This window comes from Heterocephalus glaber, unplaced genomic scaffold (assembly GCF_053883595.1).
Source record: "Heterocephalus glaber isolate CG9 unplaced genomic scaffold, H.glaber_assembly_v1.0 deba00001531, whole genome shotgun sequence".
In the NCBI taxonomy this organism is placed as follows: domain Eukaryota; kingdom Metazoa; phylum Chordata; class Mammalia; order Rodentia; family Bathyergidae; genus Heterocephalus; species Heterocephalus glaber.
The window spans coordinates 6,776,610-6,790,843 of NW_028258329.1; the positions used below are offsets into that span (position 1 = coordinate 6,776,610).

The 14,234-nt window shown below is 40.7% G+C and overlaps 1 long non-coding RNA gene across 14 annotated transcripts in view; it reads right to left on the bottom strand.

Moving 5' to 3' along the window:
• Window positions 1-12,382, bottom strand: part of LOC106010010 (uncharacterized) — a 38,902-nt gene extending 26,520 nt beyond the window's left edge. For 9 of the 14 annotated variants that reach the window (XR_015441667.1, XR_002397472.2, XR_015441672.1 and 6 more), the window contains exon 1: window positions 11,891-12,363. This is a non-coding gene — a long non-coding RNA (uncharacterized LOC106010010). Of the gene's footprint in view, window positions 1-11,687; window positions 11,803-11,890 lie in introns of all 14 variants that reach the window. The other 5 variants (XR_015441673.1, XR_015441671.1, XR_015441669.1 and 2 more) reach the window with 5 other exon arrangements.
• Window positions 12,383-14,234: the final 1,852 nt, after the last annotated feature.

Sequence of the window (14,234 nt, forward strand, 5' to 3'; positions counted from 1 at the left end):
GAACAAACATTATAGAGATTGCTCCCTCAGCCTCCTAGAGTGAATCCTATTCCCACAACTTGGAAAATAGATGCCCTTGTGTGATGTTTGGGCTGAGGGTAGGGGGAGAAGGCAGCCTGGGAGCAGTGGTCTTGGCTTATGGCAGAGCTCAATGGTTGCATAGGTAGGAAGTAAAATTCTTATAGGCCCTTGAAGGATGAGAGGAAAAGATCTTTGAAACTGGGGGAAAGAAGACAAATTAGAAAATGAGGAGGAATAAAAGGAAAAGCAGAAGGGACAGGTGGCAGACATGTGACTCCACATTGAGAAATCATCATCTCTGGTAACTACATAGGGAAAGGGAAAAGACAGTATAATTGAATTTTTGTTTAGCTCCTTTAACACCTATTTGACTTAAAATCACTCTTGGTGGTTTAGACATTTTAACAACATTATATCTTCCAATTCCTGAAAATGGAATATTTTCTTTATATTTTACTTATTTTTGCCTTCTTTAGGTCCTTCATCAGTGTTTTATAGTTGTCAGTATACACATCTTTCCCCTCCTTGGTTAAATTTATTCCTAAGTATTTAATTATTTAGTAGCTATTATAAATGGGATTTTGCTTTCTTTTTCAGATAGCTCATTGTTATGTATTCCTTTATGTTCTTATTATCATAAAGTACATCTCTGTACACTATACCTGTTAGAGTGAGATGAAAGATAACAAGATTGGACTGGACGCAGAGAAAAGGGAACTCTTATACATTATTAGTATGAGTGTAAATCAGTACAGCCATCATGGAAAACAGCATAGAAGTTCCTCGAAAAATTAAAAAGTGAACTGCTATACGATCCAGCAATCCCACTGCCAGGGGAAATGAAATTAGTATGTCAAAGAGATATCTGCATTTCCATGTTCATTATAGCATTATTCATAATAACCAAGATATGGAATCTACATAAGTACCCATCAGTGGATGAATGGATAAAGAAACCGTGGCATATAGACACACTGAAGTGCTATTCTACCTCCTTCTAACCTCCCCTTGTCCTTGATCTGACCTTCATCTCTCCAGAGTGGTTCCACTGAGCAGCAGTAAAGCCGTTAAGAGGTGGGGCCTAGAGGGACGTCTTTAAGTTGTGGGGGGTGGTCCTGGAAGGGAATAGTGGGAGCCCAACTTTCTCTGCACTTTTTAACTTCCTGTCATTAGGGTGAGTGGTTTGTTCTGCCATGCATTCTCCGCTATTGCCATCTGGCATCTCCACTGGAGGTCAAAAGCAAACAGGTACACCGATCGTGAACTGGAACTCTTAAACTGTAAGCCAAAATAAACCTTTTCTCTATAAGCTGTGTCAGTATTTATTATAGTGATGAACAACTACCACAAATACAAACATGTAAAATATAAAACCAACAACAGAGTCCCAAAATGCAAAAAGCAAAAGCTGTCAGGATAGAAGAGAAAGTAAAGATTTCAACAATAACAATTGGAGACTTCAGTGCCTCACTTTCAATAATGGGTGGGAAAACTAGATAGAAAAGTAACAAGAAAATAAAAGCATTGAACAATACTATCAAGCCAACTAGACCTAAAAGATAGCTATAAAACACTTCACCCAACAGAACCTGAATACATTCTTCTCAAGCACACATGGGACATTATCCAGGATGGACTATATGCTCAGCTACAAATAAGTCTCAGTAAGTGTGAAAGGATTCTAATTACACAAAGAATGTTCTCCAAATATAATAAAATTTAAAAATCAATAATAGGAGAAATTTGGAGAACTCACAAATACATAATAAACAACATATTCCTGAATAACAAATGAGTCAAAACCAAAGTTGCATGGGAAACTAGAGCGTACACTGCTGAATGAAAATGAAAACACAACATTCCAAAACTTATCAAATGCATAAAGCAACAATCAGGGAGAAACTCCTAGCTATAAATGTCTACATCAAAAAGAAAAGATTTCAAATCAATGACATAAATGTCAGTATCAGGAAACTAGAAATGAAGTACAAAGTAAACTGAAAACAAGAATAAGAAAGAGAATTAAAAAACTAGAATAGAAATAAAATAGAAAAATGAGACAATCAATGAAATTTAAAATTCAAAAATTGATTAGCATCTTTCACTCTCCCTGCTTCTGTCATCAAATCACCTTCACTGACTCGGGTCTTCCTTTCCTCGTTTTATAAGGACGCTTGTGATTACATTGGTTCTATCTAGAGAATGCCAAATAATCCTGCCGCATCATAAAAATAACTGCAGGAGAGCGTTAGAATGTATTCAAAGAGTGGCAGGATCCCTGCAGAATGCAGAGACTGAGGCTAGCACGTAGGGACCAAAGGCCTCTGTTACCCCATCCCCATTCTGGGATCAAATCAGAACCAGGAGGGATTTCTTACTAGCCTTGGAACCAAAGCCACCACACCCTCTCCAAACAGCATATTAACACCCATCAGCAGATAAAGTCTCTTCTCATGAAAGCTACTCTATAAACCCTGACAGAGGTGGCCATCCCACCAGACACACAGACACCAACACAAAGCCACCAAAAGAAAAAAAATGAAAAAGCAAGGAAAGAAGATACCATGAAAAGAAAACTAGCTCTCCAGTAACTGACCCCGAGGAAAAGGAAATTTACAAAGTACTGGAAAAAGAAATGAAAATAATGATTTAAGGAAACTCAGAAAGATACAAGAGCATATACACATTTCAGTGAAATTAGGAGAACAATTCATGGTCTGAATAAGAAACTGAAGGCGTAAATAAGGATTAAAAGGATTAAAATGAATAACTGATAATTTGAAACAGGCAGAAAAGGTCCAAAGGTGTAGGCGTGGCAGGAGGGGAAGGGGAAAGGAAAGAAGGGAAAGGGAAAATAATGAGAAAAGAAAAAAAATGCAAATGAAGTCTATGTAAATAGGGAAGGGTGGAGGGGGTGAAGGGAGCACAGGGAATGGGGAAAAAAATAAGAACCAAGATACATCATGTACAGGTACAAGCACCCAATGATGAATGTAAACGTATTATATACCTAAATGTACCAATAAAAGAATTTAAGGAAAAAAAAAAGAGAAATTCAACCAAGAAACAGATACAGTTTGAGAATCTTATCTGACATGCTTGGAACCGGATGTGTCTCAGTTTTCAGTGTTTTGGATTTAGAATATTTGTACAGACTTTACCAGTTGAGCATACTTAATAAAAAATATCTTAATAAAAATATCCCAAATACTCTGAATGTAAACATTTTGTATGTCATGTTAGCACTCAAAAAGTTTCAGGTTTTAGAACATTTCAGATTTCAGATTATGGGTGCTCAACCTTGTATAACAAGAATCGAACAAATCTTCATGTTGAAAAATTCAACGAATGCAATAAAAGCATAATAGATGATTTCAACTTTTTAAATTACTCAAAGGGGGAAAAAATGAAAAAGAGTAGGAACAGTTTATAGGACACCATTAAGTGATCAAAAAAGATCACATTACATTATGAGGGTTTCAGAAGGAGAAAAGGCAAAGACAGGGATAGAAAGCTTATTTCATAAAATAATTGCTGAAAATGTCCTAAGTCCTGGAAGAGGTATGGACATCTACATACATGAAGTTTAAAAGTCCCCCCAAAATAATCAACTCAAAAGGTTCTGTCTTAGGTACACTATAAGTAAATTATCAAAAAATCTCCCACTATAGAAATCACCAAATCACAAAGATAAATAAGGAGAGAAGAAAGCTACAAATGATCTAGAAACATAAGCAGAAAAAAAATGGCAATAATAAATCTATTCCTATCAATAATTTCTTTGAATGTACATAAATTCATCAATTAAAATGTATAGAGTGGCTAAATAGATTTGAAAAACCAAGCTCTAACTATATGATGCCTATAAGAGAACGCCTTGGTATACACACATAGCTGAGAGTGAAGAATGATGTTCCATGCAAATGATACATAAAAGTGGGCAGCGATAGCTATGCTTACATCAGATAAAATATCTATCAACTCAAAAACTCTTGAGAGAAACAAAGGTTATTATTTTGCAATAAATGATTGAATTTATCAAGAGTACATAAGTGTAAATATATGTGCACCCAACACTGGAGCTTTCTAATACATTTTATGATGCCAACATCACCTTGACACCTAAGTCAGACAAAGATATCACAAGAGAGAAAAAACTACAGGCCAATAAATCTGGTAGGTATTAATGCAAAAAATCCTCAATAAAAATATTAGCAAATCCAATTCAACAACGCATCACAAAGAATATACGTTATGATCAAATGGGATTTATCCATGGCATGCAAGACTGATTTAACATGCATAAATCAATGTGATACATATATCATATTAACAGATTAAAAAACAAGTCACATGATAATATCAATTGATGCAGAAAGAGCATTTGACAAAGTTCAACATACTTCTTTGATTAAAAACTCTTGCCAGTTTATGTACACAACGAAAATTCCTCAACATAATAAAGGCCATTTATGAAACCCCTACAGTTAATTTAGTTAATGGGCAGAAACTGAAAGCTTTTCCTCTTAAGATCTGATACAAACCAAGGATGCCCCTTCTCATCACTTCAACATAGTAATGTAAATATTATCATGAGGAATTAGACAAGAAAAAGAAATTAAAAGTATCTAAATCAAAACAGAAGAAGAAAATTATCTTTATTTGTACATGACATGATTCTATATTTAGAAAACCCTAAGACTCCAACCAAAAAAAGTGAATTCAGTAAAGTTGCACAATATAAAATCAACACACAAAAATTCCTGGCTTCTCCACATGCAAATAACAACCTAGCCAAAAGAGAAATCAAGAAAATCATTCAGTTTATGGTAACATCAAAAATAAAATGAAATACTTAGAAATAAATTTAACCAAAGAAAGACCTGTACATTGAAAACTATAAAACAGTGATGAAAGAAATTGAAGACACAAATAAATAAAAAGGTATTTTATGCTAATGGAAAGATATTAATATTATTAAAATATCCATACTACCTACAGCAATATACAGATTCAATGCAATATCTTTCAAAATCCCTAGGGTAGTCTTCACAGGAATAGAAAAATAATTCTAAAATGTCTGTGGAATCACAAAAGACCCTGAATAGTCAAAACAATTCTGAGAGTAGAAAAAAATCAGAGGCATCATATTTCCTAATTTAAAATTATATTACAAAACTATACTAAACAAAACAGCATAGCATTGGCATAAAAATAAGCACATAAACCAGTGGAACACAACAAAGAGCCCCAACGTGAATCCAAATATATATAGTCAGCTAATTTTCCACAAAGGTACCAAAAGACACAATAGGAAAAGAATTGTCTCTTTGATAAGTGGTGCTAGAAAAACTGGATTTCCACACTTTAAAAACTGAAATTGAACCTTTATCTAACACAATACACAAGTCAACTCAAAATAGATTAGAAATCTAGATGTAAAACCTGAAACCATAAAACTTCTAGAGGTAGGGCCGGGTATTTAGCTCTGTGGTTCCGGTGCCTGCCTCGCAAGCGCAACGTCCTGAGTTCAATCGCCAGTACCAAAAAAGATAATGCATTGTAGTTAGGCATTTTGCTAAATAAAATTTAGATTTTAAAGGAGAGAGGACTTTCTTAAGCTCATAAAGAACATCTATGAAACATCCACAGATAACATTATACTTAGTAACGTCAAAAGGCATTTCTCTAAGAGCAGGACAAGACAAGGATGCCTCTGCTTTTTTTTTTTTTTTTTTGATACTAGAGATTGAACCCAGGGCCACACCCCCAACCCCAACCCTTTTAAATGGTTTTTAAAAATTTTTAGACAGGGACTCGCTAAGTCACTAAATTACCCAAACTGGGTTCAAATTTGCAATCCTCCTGACTTGGCCTCTGGGAATGTTCCACCATGCCCAGATCTCACTAACTTGGTTCAACATTTTAGGGTTTCTAGCCAGGGCAAGTAAGTTGAATAAAAAGCACCTAGTTTGGATTTTTAAAAGTAACATTATTGCTATTTGCAGACGACATGATCTTTTGCATACATATAAGCCTAAAAAATATACCAAAAATTCTTTAGAGTTAATAAATGAATTTAACAAAGTTGCAAGACATAGGATGAATATACAAAATCAGTTGTATTTTAATACATTAGCAATGAATGAAATTAGGAAAACAACTTTATTCACAATAGCTTCAAAAAAATTAATGCTATTGTAAATGGAGTTGTTTTCCTGATATCTGTCTTGGCCAGTTCACCATCAATGTACAGGAAAGCTACTGATTTTTGCATGTTGATTTTGTATCCTGACAACTTGCTGAATTTATAAATTATCAGAGTCTTCTGGTAGTTTTTTTTTTTTAGCATCTTCTGGATAAAGGATCATATCATCTGCAAATAGGGATGATTTGACGACTTCTTCCTTTCCTATTTGTGTCTCTTTTATTTTTTTTTCTCTTGCCTAATTGCTCTGGCCAAAACTTCAAATACTATATTGAACAGGAATAGCGACAGTAGACAACCTTGTCTCATCCCTGATGTGAGAGAAAATGCTTTCTGTTCTTCCCCATCAGTATGTTGTTAGCTATGGGTTTATTTTATGTAGCTTTTACTACTTTGAGGAAAAATACTTCAATACCTATTATCTTAAGGACTTTTTATGATGAAGGGATGCAGAGATCTGTCAATGGCTTTTTCTGCATCTATTGAGATGATAGGGCGATTTTTTTTTTTTGGTACCAGGGATCGAACTCTGGTCCTTGCGCTTGCGCAGCAGGCGGCGAAACCACTGAGCTAAATCCCCAGCCCGATAGGGTGATTTTTTAATCCTTGGTTCTATTTATGTAGTGCACTGCATTTATAAATGAATGTTGAACCATCCTTGCATCCCTGGGATGAAACCAACGTGGGCATGGTGTATGATATTTTCAATGTGTTTTGAATTTTGTTTGCAAGAATCTTATTGAGGATTTTTTCATCCATGTTCATCAAGGATATTAGTCTGTAGTTTTTTGTTGTTGTTTAGTCTTTATCTGGTTTTGGTATCACTAACAAGGAAGTGAAAGACCTCTACAGTGAAAATTACAGAACACCAAAGAAAGAAATTAAAAACATTAGAAGATGGGAAGACCTCCCATGTTCATGAATCAGCAGAATTCATACGTTGTTAAAATGGCATGTTACCAAATGTGAACTATAGCTTCAATGCAATCCCTATTGACACGCCAATGGCATCTTTCACAAAACTAATAAAATCCTAAAATTCATATGGAAGAAAAGACCTAGAATAGCCAAACAATCTCAAGCAAAAAGAGCAATGTTGGAGGCATCATAATAGTTAATTTCAATATATATTATAAAACTATAATAATCAAAACAGCATGATATTGGCATTAAAAATAGGTGTGCAGACCAGTGGAACAGAATCGAGGTCACCAAAACAAATCACTGGGATCCAGGCCAGCTAGATCCATTGGCCCCTAGTGTGCAGTTAATCTCTTGCACTCCTTTGTATTTGACTTTTGGGGTAATTATCATAAATAATCCTATAAACTATGTGTCCTGTAGTAAATGTATTCTTTTACCAAAACCCTGACTACAACAGTATATGACCTGAAATCTTGAAACTGCTAGAAGAAAATACAGGGGAAACACTTGAAATCATAGGCACAGGCAGACTTCCTGAATAGGACTCCAGTAGCACAAGAAATAGAGCAAGAGTCAACAGACAGGACTATATCAAATTAAAAAGCCTCTGCACCACAAAGAAACAGTTGACAGAGCAAAAAGCCTACAAAATAGGAGGTCTTTGCCAGACATTCTTTTGAGAAACCATTAATATCTGAGTACATAAACTCAAAAATTAACACTAGAAAAACAACCCAATCAATAAATGGGCAAATGAATTGTGTGTAGACACTTGTCAGAAAAACTACAAATGGCCAATAAGCATATGGAAAAAAAAAAACCTTCAACATCTTCTTCAGCCATTAGGGAATGCAAATCAAAACCACACTGAAATTCCATCTCACCCCAGTCAGAATGGCTATTATGAAGAATACAAAATCAAAGCAAACAGAACAGTAAACGTTGGCAAGAATATGGGGGGAAAGGAACCCTTCTTCACTTTTTGTCAGTATAACCACTATGGCCACACGAATGGAGGTTCCTCAAAGAACTAACACTAGAGATACCATTTGATCTAACAGTGTCACTCCTTGACATATTCCTGAAAGAACTGAAGACAGCACACTGCAGTGCTACCCGCAGACCCATGGGTGCTGCATCATAATAGCTAAGCTGTGGAAATGGCTTGGGGGCCCAAGAACAGAAGAATGAATGAAACAATATTATTCAGGAGGAAGAACAAAAAAACAATCATTTCATTTACAGGAAAATAATGGAACTGGGGTCCATTATATTACGCAAACCCTCAGAAAGTAAAGACAGTGCATGTTTTATATAAAATCTTAAAAATTGGAGAAAATGTTTTAAAAAGGAGAGATGACAGGAAAATAGAAGACCATTATTAGAGATGAAGAATGTGATCCAGCAGAGAGAGGAGGGAAGAGGTAGAAAGAAGTGGTTATAAGAGTTACAGGGGTGAAAATGATCGAAGTATGCTGTATGCATGCGCCATTGTGCCAAAATGAAACCCATTACTCTGGATAACATGCACCAGTTAAAATACTTAGAAATAATTTAAACAAAGAAGTGTGAGGTGTGTACACTAAAAGCATTATTGAAAGAAATTTAAAAATACAAAGTAAATGAAAAGGCACTCTGTTCCTAGGATCGGAAGATGTAAAATCATTAAGACTGCAACACTTCCTTAATTGATCTGCAGATTCAATTTAATTCCCAATAAAACTGTAACTGGTTTTTTTGCAGAAATGTAAAAACTCATCCTAAAATTCATGTGGAAATGGAACCAAATCAGAACAGTCAAAACAGTCTTGGAGCTGGGGATTTAGCTCAATGGTTCTGCCACCTGCCTCCACGGTTTCCAAACCCTACTGTGATAAGTTGCCTCTTTCCTGTCCCTTTGTGTGCACATCATTGGGAAATATCCCCAGGAGCAAAACATCTAAGACCTGAGATACAGAAATACCGGATGTCACTAACCAGAGTGCAGTTGACTTCCAAGCTAGCTGTGCCCAGCTACATATGGACCAGCAGGGCACGCATTGTCCCGAACTTCTCATCCCTGTCCTGACACAAGGCTCAGAAGGGCCAGTATCACTCACAGGCTAGAATTTGCAAAAAACACCGAAACTTCTCAGGCTTCTTTGACATTCAGGACTCTGGTGTAGGGAGGGGTAGGAGTGGGCAGCTTGTTCCTCAGATAGAGAAAGGGAAGGAGAGAGGGAGAGAGTATGAGGGAGAAAAAGGGAGGATCCCAGCCATCAGTAGCTGAGCAACAAGGCTGTTCCCATAGCTTGGCCCCAGGGCAAGTAGAAGCCAGACTCTTGGGCAGCGTGTGGCCCATCCCCCTAGAAGAGCTTCGATGAGGCATCATGATGTCTCCAGTCAAGCAATTCACAAGCACCCACAGCAGAGGTCTCAGATTTAAGGTCAGGCTCCTGGCCTGGGGAGGACTGGCTCCAGGGAGAAGAGGGCAGTCTGCTATTTGGGTAGAAACTGCAACAGTCCTGAGTGTGACTCCACCATACCAGCCAGTCCAGGGCCACGTGCCTGCCTTTTGACCTCCACAAAATGAAGGTGGTGTCACAGCGGTTGTAGAGGCACTGTCCTTGGGATCCAAGGTCTTTGTATACATTTGTTATTGTGGGTAATGTCTGGGGCAATTTTTCCATCCCTTACCCTGGAGTGCACAGGCTGCCACGCAGTCACTTCCAGGCTGGGCTGTGGCATCTCTCAACTACCTCCCTGCAGCCTCACACAAGGATCCTGGCCTGACCCAGAGACCTCTGGCTCCTAACTCTGCTGCCACCAGTCTTGGGAGGACGGCAGGGCTGGAGGACAAGGGCAACTGTGACAGCAGGAAGCCCCTCTCTGGACCCCAGTAAAGACAAGGAACCCGTAGCTTGGGGCCATCAGCTTTCTCCAGCCCTCTAGGTTTCCACCTGGAAAATTTCCCTTTCCCCACCCAGTTGGATAACTGGAACTTTGAATTCTTCAAAGCCAAGAATTCACCTCTCCTCTGTGGGCCATATTTCTCACCTACCCTGGAGCAGCATGACTAAGTTCGAAAGAATTCCAGATAGCAGTCAGTCTGCTACAAAATAGGCATCATCAGGTATTTCTACTGTAGAGGAAAATGGAAAAGAAGGACAGAGGATTTGGGAGATAAACACAGGAGCATCCTCCTTTGAGTCTAAAAGAGGTGATTGTGGCATGTATGCCCAGACCCAAGGGTGGAAGTCCCTGGGAAGGAAAAGAGACCTGGGATTCAGGGATGAGTCCTGTGCAGCAGAATGTAGCATGAGGCTACCATCTGGGGAACAGTGGAGGAGGCAACAGAAGCCTAGGGCTGCTGGCCACCTCCTGGCTAGGTAGATCCTGTGGACAGCGAGCTGGAGCATCAGTTATAACCCAAAGAGCAAGAGGAGGCAAGCTGTCTACAGACCAGCACACCATGCCCACCCCTGTCTCCAACCTCAATGTCAGAAGAGCAAGTGCCAGCAACAGGAAGTGGGGAGACTCCCCTCCCACTCCCCTCCTCGGCTGTGAATACAGTAGGATTAGCCTGCGCTGAGTGCGGGAAAGGAGACTGACATTCAAACATGAACTCTCAAGGACTTTCATTTGCAGAAATATGGCAAACCAGATCATCTGAAACCACACCTACCTGAAATATGCCCAAAATTGCCGGGCACAATGGAAATGCATAGCTGGTCTTGAAAGAAGTAAAGGGCCAAAAGATGAAAAGGGAACCAACTATTAGATCTGCAACCACGCGACACCCCTCCTCCACCCGGCTGCTCTGGGGAGGACTGATCTTCTCTCAGTACACAGCTTTGGGTTTTAATGCTGGCAGGAGGTGGGAGAGAAGTCCTTGGACCCCCCAACACACACACACACAGGGCTGCATGCACCCTCGTAAAGTCTACCCACTATCAACTCTTTCAGGGACACTGGACTGGGGCTGGGTTCCAGAGTGCGGACACTGATTTCCTTGAGAATTCAGCGTCAGCAGCCAGTATTCGTGAGATCATATTCAGTTGTATAGATCCCACATGGTCCAGAAAATCCGAAGTCAGAACTTGGGTAGGAAAGGCAGCCGCATCCCTGCGACCCCCTCACCACCGTGGACAGGCCCGGGATCAGAAGGCCCTGCCCCAGCAGCTCCTAAGGGACTTCAGCAAGGGGAGAAGGGTGTCGGCTGCCCTTGAGGGCCACCGCACGCCGGCAACGCCCGCCTGCCCTTCTGTCTTCCTGGAGGACGCTCATCATTACACCGAGCCCACCTGGTTCATCCGCCCTCTTCTCAGGTAATATCAAAAACCTGAGGGGCAGACAGGTTACCCTCCAGCCCCAAAGCATTTTGTTTGGGTTCCCTAAGGCTGCCGTAATGATTCACTCAAAACTTGGTGGCTTAAGATAACACAAATGTGAGCTTACAGTTCCGGAAGCCAGGAGACCAACATGGGATCTCACTGGTCTAAACCCAGGCGCTGGCAGAACCGCACCCCTTTCTGCGGAGAATCCTTTACCTCACCTCTCCTGGCTTCCACAGGCTGCTCTCTTTCCTTGGCTGGTGGCCCCTTCCTCCATCCAGGTCCAAAGCCACAAAATCATGCTGAGGTCTTCCACACTGCTGTCTGTTCACCCTCCTACTCATGAGGTCACGCGTGATTACGTTGGTCCCACCTGGATAAGCCCAGCCCGCTTCCCCCGAATGATTAGTAACATAAATCCCACCTGCACCTTTAATTCCCCTTTGCCATGGAGGTCACATCTTCACAGGTTCCGGAGAGTAGAATTTGGAGCACTCAAATCCTCCTGTAGCTCCAGCTTTGACCTGGGGCCCCCAGCACCGCCACCTGGGTCTGCGGCAGGGGAGGCCTGAGTAGCATGGGCCTTGGGAACAGTCGAGGTCCTAAGGGCCGGTGTGGCTTGCTCAGGTTCCCGGGCAGAGCTGGAACCCAGGGGAGAGCGGAGAGCGGCCCGGAACCCCACGGGGCTTCCCTGTGAGCTGATCTCCCCTCGGGCACAGGCAGGCCCGCGGACCCCGGAGCCTTCGGGCTCTCCGAGTAAGAAGCTACGACCTGCAGACGAGGAAACCGAGCCACGGACAGGGAGAAAACCAGGACCATCCGTGTAAACAAGTTTAAAACCAAGCCCCTGCACTCACCAGGAGGGAGGAGGGACTCACGGCGACGCCACAGTGCCCTCTGCCGGCCGGGCGCCCCACGCATGCGCTGCTTCCCCGGACCGCGTGGGCGGTGCACCTGGTCGTGCACCACCGCCCGTACTTGAGGATTCCGCCTCCCCCAAGGAGGGTCGGTCAGTCCTGTCCCCCGCCCCTCGTGGCCGGAGCAGGACAATGCCACCTGCTGAGTGGAGCGCTTCACCAGACTTGGGCGGATAGGGGGTGGAAGGAGGAAGAGATCTGGGTTCCTCTCCCCGTTTTTATCTGGAAAACTGAACCAAACCCAGTGCTGAGAGCCTGCAGAGACAGCGAACACAGGACTCTGGTAGCCACTCTACCCAGTCCCGAGGCAACCCGTTCTGGGTCTGTCAGACATGCTAAGAGGGGTCCTGTGAGCTTCATGCTTCCTTCATTCATTAAGCTGCTATGAAGTGCCAGGCATGTGCCAGAAAGACACACACACACACACACACACACACACACACACACTCGCGCCTGTGCCCGTTTTTAGTACCTCCTTTATTTCACCTGTATTGTTGACACAGCACTTGACATCCAAAGATTACATACTTTTTATTTTGTCTGTTACCACACGTGCACGCGCACATGTGCACACACTTTTGTCTGCTTCATTCATTGCATTCCTAGTGCTTAGGAAAATTGCCTTATACATGTTGTTCATTGAATACTTGTTGACTCAAAGAGGTCACAATTCAGTAAACTAGTTTATTCTTTAAAGTTCCCTAAAACTGTGGGAATTATATTATGCATTTTGCGGAAGAAAAGGCTGAGGATGGGAAATTTAAGTGGCCGATACAAAGAGACTCAACTCTTGGTGGAGTGAGGAGGAAACACAGGACTCCTGACTGCTCTCAGTGCCCCTACTCCCATAAAAATGGCAATTATTGGGTAAAACAGAGAGAAATAAGAGATACTGATATTATCAGTTTAATTTTTATTTTATTTATCTTAAATAATGAATGTTAATAAAATTCATGTGGTAAAATGACAGACCATCTCAGCTTTAAAATCCCTTCCAGATCATTAATAAAATATTTAGATGTATTTTAATGTTTATATTTAAATATTCTATATACATTCAAAGTTCTACTGAGAGACAATAAGGAAAATAATCAGAAGGCAGAAATCACATAAAACTCAAAATTATATAGGAATGAGCTGATTTTGTCTCGACGACATCTGTTGATTCTTAATGTCCTAGACCCGGAAACATACTGAGCTGTGCACAACACACAGAGTTCTGATCAGAGATCCCTGCATGAATCTGGGAATACAAAGGTCAACACCTTCATTGTGTTGACTCTGCTCTTAAGAAATCCACAGCCAAGCCCCAACCTTTCCCTGTTCAACTGAGAAGGATGCAAGAATTCACACCTCCTGTGAAATTGAAGGACCTCTTCCCAAAAATTCCTTCAGAAATTTGTTTAAAGTGATTTGAAGTTGGTAGGGCTTCCTGGCAGCTAGCACAAGCAAATACTGTACAAATCCTCTGAAAGGTCCAAGGCACAGCCTTAAAGATTTCTCAGAGATAGTAACAAGAGCATGACTACATAATTAAAAGTCACAAAACATCAAGAGACAAAGTGCCATGAAGTAGTAATGATACCCTGGATACATCAAACCAAATTCTGACATAACTGGAAAGTGAAAATGCAAGTGAGAAATTTTGGGGAAGGGGAAGAATCCAGAGAAGTTAGCCTAGAATTTTAAGGCATTTTGAGCATGGTATACTAAAAAGATTGCCCATCAGAAGAACGGAAGCTGAATTTCAAAATCATGCCAATCCCTGACTACATTAAGATGACCTAATCTAGTGGCCTGCAAGAAAGGTACTCCTCTTAACAATCCAGAACTTCAGGACAGGAAAATGGC